Source organism: Miscanthus floridulus, chromosome 10, assembly GCF_019320115.1.
Source record: "Miscanthus floridulus cultivar M001 chromosome 10, ASM1932011v1, whole genome shotgun sequence".
NCBI classification, from domain to species: domain Eukaryota; kingdom Viridiplantae; phylum Streptophyta; class Magnoliopsida; order Poales; family Poaceae; genus Miscanthus; species Miscanthus floridulus.
The window spans coordinates 56,428,419-56,434,418 of NC_089589.1; positions in this window are offsets into that span (position 1 = coordinate 56,428,419).

Here is a 6,000-nt window from a genome sequence, read left to right on the forward strand (position 1 = left end):
CCCCTTCCCAAGGACAACCTCTAGTTTGTTGAGTTTTCGAAGTATCCCAGGCCCGTCTTGATATTTTGGAGCTAAGCATTTCTCAATAGTACCATTGAAATCTTTTCTGTTCCTACGGTAAGGGTGATCCTTTGGTAGGAACCTACGGTGTCCCATATAAACTATCTTTGAGTTATTTGGTAGATTTACCGCATCGGTGTCATCCAAGCACTCGACACATCCAGTATAGCCTTTTGTCTTCTCTCTAGACAACGAACCTCGACCTAGCAGGTCGATGATTGTAGCGATAAGTACTCCCTTGATCGTGACATGTTCCTTTTTGTACTCGTCCCAAACATCTGGCACACCATTTTCAAACATCTCCACTAGTTCATCGATCACTGGTTCCAGAAACACATTGATGTCATTCCTAGGTTGTCTTGGCCCTTGGATCAGTAGTGACATCTGGATGTAAGACCGCTTCATACAGACCCAAGGTGGAAGGTTGTATATATAGAGCGTCACTAGCCAGGTGCTATGATTGCTTCTAACCTGGTCGAAAGGATTCATCCCATCCATGCTCAAAGCAAACCAAAGGTGCCTTACCTCTCCACCAATGTCCTTATAGAACATAGTATTGACAGTCCTCCAGTCATGCCCATTGGTGGGGTGCCTCATCATTGTATCTTTCTTACGCTCTTCGCCATGCCAGCGCAACAGCTTGGCTAACTTTGCACATGCAAATAGCCTATGCACCCGGGGAGCTATAGGGAAATACCAAACGACCTTTATGGGACCTCCTCTGGTCTTGGTACCCTCATCTGATGGCCCTTGTACCGTGGAGCTTCACACTTGGGGCACTTGTCCAAGTCTTTGTATTTTTCTCCATGGTACAATATGCAATCATTAGAACATGCATGGATTTTTTAAACCTCGAGGCCGATGGGGCGGATCATTTGCTTGGCCAAGTATGTCTTTTCTGGAACCTCGTTTTTTTGGGAGCATTTTCCTTATTATACCTAACAACTGATCGAAGCCTTTATCGCTCAATCCGTTTGTCGATTTGAACTCTAACAACATGATGTCGGCTTCTAGTTTGCTCATTGGACAATCCCTATACAATGGTGTTTTGCCGTCTTGTCTCATTTTCTCTAGCTTCCTCAGCTGTCTTTCACTAAGACATCCGGTCTCTACATTATGTAGCAGCTAAGAAATGCCATCGTTATCCTTGGTGTCGTCAGCTAGCGTGTTCCTAAACACATTATTAACTATGGCCATAGGTTCCTGTTGACACCGGGTTCCTCATCAGTATCGTGGATGGCTACGTCAGGCATGTCCACATCATCATCGTTTTCCTACAGAACATTCACACCAAACTCGCCATGCATAGTCCATATCGTATAGTTTGGCATGAACCCCCTGGTAATCAAGTGTGATCGTATAGACTCAATTTGATGAAAGTTCCTTTGATTCTTGCAATCTTTGCATGGGCAGAAGACAGGGTTCCCATTCCCAGCATGGGCTTTAGCATCGGTGATAAACTGGCTGACGCCATGCATGTAACGCTTGTCCATTCGGTGTAGATGCATCCACTCTCGATCCATCTCGGTACAAAAAAAATACTGAGACAGTAATTACAAAGAATTAATAAGAAATTGAGCTTCATGAACAACAATTGTAGCTCGAAAGTACCATTTTTGCAAAACATTATTGTACACTAATTATTGGAAAATTGAAATTGGTTGCCCCGGCCCTGTAAATTGAAAATCGTAGTAAAAACAATTATTGCACAATAATGAAGAACTATTCTACTCTACTTCTAAGAACTAATTATAGCATCACATACTAACAATGATGATCTTGACCACCACAAAATAATTAGCTAGGAATTTAAATGTGTTCATAGACACCAACCTTTTGGATGATGGATTCACCACAATTTGAGCCTTGCACAAATGTCCAATTGGAAAAGTGCTCTCTAGAATGGAGAAAGAACTAGAATGAGAATCAAGCAATGTAGCCATCAAAACAAAGCTAATTAAGCAACAAAATCAAAGTAGTGGATGTTTGTTACTAACCTTAAAGGAAAAAGATCAAGCCATTCTTCAAAATCCAAGCGCTAGCTTCATGGTGAAGAGCAGCCGCAACAATAGAGGGAAGGGCCCAAATGCGCGCCTCTGTTCTCGGGATGGAAGAGAGGAGGAAGAAGAGGACGGCTGCAGCCTTTTTGTGCTGTAGGCTTATCACCATCGGTTCTTAACTAGAACCGACAATGATAGAGCCCAATCACTGTCGGTTCTTGGCTTGAATCGGCAGTGATAAGTGGCCGCCAAAACACTACCGGTTCAAGCCACAAACCAGCAGTGATGTGGTCCTTCACTGCCGGTTTTAGTCCAGCCCCAATCATTTTCTCATTTTCAAGCTCATAACCGGCAGTGAAGGTACATCACTGCCGATTCTCTCAAATTCGGCAGTGATGAGGCCGGCAGTGATGTGCAAATCTAGCGTAGTGTCATGAGTAGTATTTCTTGTGTGTCACCCTATCCTATCGTATATTACTTACCCCCACTTTAGTCTAGTCGGTATACTAGTTAGTAGATACATAATGGTTATACTATCACCTTCTTTAATCATTTCTTCCCTGAGGATAAATATGATACTATAACCAGGCATCACAAAAGCCTAGGATGCCACTAACGAGTATAAAACTCGGCAATAAAAACCCATCATCAAAGTAAATGCGGAAGCAACAACAAGAACAAAACTATGATTAAAATAGATTTCATCACAATGTTTTTTATTAAACCACGAAGGGTCATTGTGAAAGATAAACTAAGTTTATTACAGCCACTATAAGCATCACTATTATTACTAAGTGTGGGTGAAACCGTGAGGATGTGCTGCTAATCCCTTCCCTTCAAGCAAAGCATCCAATCAAGCACCTAGAAAGATAAGACAGGTGAGAATAAATCTTAGCAAGCAAACAGCCTGAACATGTCGTTCAAACTACAAGTTAATTAGGCATCAATTTAATATGAAAGATATAAAAACATAATAAACCAACGGTTAATAGTATGGTATTTGTCCATTGACATTTCCAAAGATAGAAAATGAGTGTGAGATTGTAAACAATCCCAACAAGTAAACGGTTTTAACATGCAATTTAATTCACAAGGTCATTAGACAAAGATTTCAGTGAGCCATATAATGTATAGAAAATAAAAGTAGATGAATATCAATTTAAATACTCTACCTTATAGATCACCTCTCAACATATTTTAATATTTTAAACTTAATGAATGATAGTTAGAATCACCACCACAAATTCACTTCCATAAAAATATATATCAAAATGTTACCTTGATACATGATTCACACTTGAGTAAAAAAAGAAAAAAAACATTGCCTCCATTCACTTCACACCACATGAAAGGAATGGATAAGTATTGCAAATGACATGCTCTTCTGCACTCTTACCCCTCCACAGGACACTGTAAGAGTTTGCATCATACCCCTCCACGGTACACTGTATGATGATGTAGCAGTACAAGTCGTGGCCAACAAACAGCAACATAACTTCAAATGCAAATGTTATGACATGCAATGTGCATTTGAGATACTCCATTCAATGCTTAACTACTTCAACAACATATTGTAAAAACATAAATCTTGCTCAAAACAAAGTATAACTTAAGATTCAAATCTGACAACATACCACAAGAACCAACAAGCCTCATCCATATATGACATAGCCATGCTCACATACATCCACCATTATTAAATATAGCACTTCCCTCATGATGATAGACAAATGACAAAACATTCAACAATAAAGATCATATATAAAATACTTTAAAGGATAAGCAAGTTCATAGTTAGTTATATCATCTTGTTTCATTCATGTTATGACAAAGTGTAGGTAGAATAAACAACAAGTCAAGCTATAGCAATTACCGCTACGTTTACTTTCCTCGAAACGATGATGCAAGAATGTGAGCTAAGAATGATCCAAAGGCCCACACCACTTGTTCAAACATCATTACCTCAGAAAATGGACTCATACAAACATATACAAATAATACATAAAGCATTCATACGGCCTGCGCAACCGTTTTCCCCAAAATAACAACCAAACTCTTACATGCCAACAGCAACCTCTCTTCACATTTTCACTATGGATAAAATCACTACACCACAACACCAAGATTAGCGATGGACGGTCTGACGCTAAAAGCAGCTACAGCAACAGACAATCTGACGCTAAAAAGTTATAGCGACAGACTCCTACAGACGGTGTAAGTCCTGTCGCTAAAAATCTTTAGCGACAGACAATACTTTTAGCGACAGATAGTCTGTTGCCCTGAATTTTTTTAGCGATAGATAGTCTGTTACTACTCTTTAGCGACATATAGCCTGCCAGTACTCTAGAGCGACAGACAATTTGAAGTTACAAATGTTTTTAGCGACCGATGGTTTGACGAGATCATTTAAATGCATTTAAAAAATAAAAGGCCATTTGGTTGCAAATTAATACAAAAGTAACATCATTGTGCACGTTTCTCATACAAATAGATTCATTCATGACCAAGTCCAAACACTCACTAAGACATACATATATGGTCAGCCATTATAAACATGAATCAATGATTCATCAATGATAAGTCTATAGCAGTGTTTTCCTAAACGCTAAACGGTAAACAGTCGGTCACCTACCATTTAGCCATTATTCGGGCAAAACGTCCCATTAAACGGGCTAAACGGCCAATTAAACGGGGTAAACGGATGATTAAACGGAAACGGTGCACCACCGTGTAGCGTTTACACGGTGTTTAAACGGGCTAAACAACCGTTTTGGCGAACAGTGGTCTATAGTATCAGCTACCTATATCCAAAAGAGATAGACTAGCACCTAAATCAGCTTTGAGTGGCAAATCATCCACAAACTTGCTAACTAGCACCGTAGTAGACCCTGAAACCAAAACCTAACATGCAATCAGTAACATGTTAACATAGATCCATGATTAGGTAAAGTTACTATGCTTCATTTTTTGTTAAATTAATTAGATCTTAAATAATGTGTATGTAGATTGGTACTTAGAGAAAAATTGAAGGCCTCATATTGGGACTTGGTTTTCTATATGTTTGAAGCTTACTTATGTGCCAAGCAAGTCAAATCATGTAGTAAATAGATGCTCCAAAGAAACCTAACTAGTCAATTAACACTTGCGCTACTCAAGCTAATGTTGTGGTACAAACACATGCAAATTAGATCTTGTCATATCTCTTGTTTTACTTGTTTGCACCAGGGTTCAACGAGATAGTTTAGATGAATCAAAAATAAATAAAATTTTATCACAGCTCCTATCTCAAGGTCAGGTCATTTTTTGCCTACAAACTGTACATATGTCACCAGCTCCTATCTCAAGTTTCTTGTCACAGCTCCTATCTCAAGTTTCCAGGCAGCTTTTTTCTCACTGAAAAATATGCAATTGCAGCCCATGTAAAGGAAAACAAACTAGGATCTATTGCAACAGTGTGTATCACATAGTCTATATATCACAGAATAGTTTATATATCACAAAACTGCATAAGATTATTGAATTGAATATTGAACTGCATAAATCAATCCTTTATGTGCTAGCAATTGACAAAAATCTGATTACAACGTTAGAGCAATGCAACTCACCACAGAGCCTAGCCACGTCCTAGTTCTCTTTGGCCTGAACATGAGGACAGGTCCTTATCCTATAGTGGCGTGTACTGTGAGCTCCGTGGTTGCCTCTGCTAGCTTCCTACATGTTGGACAACAACAACCTGAGCATAAATAGGTAAATTCATATAAGGTCATGCTAAAATAATAAGTATTTGTTCTTAACTTTGCATAAATAGATGATCTCTTGTGCAAGGACTTGTTAAGCATTGCTAGTGCTATTCTTAATTTGTATAACTTAACATGTTACACATTTCCTGTGAGGCTGCTGATTTGCACTTAAAAGTTAGCTAAATAAGTAGAGAAAGGAC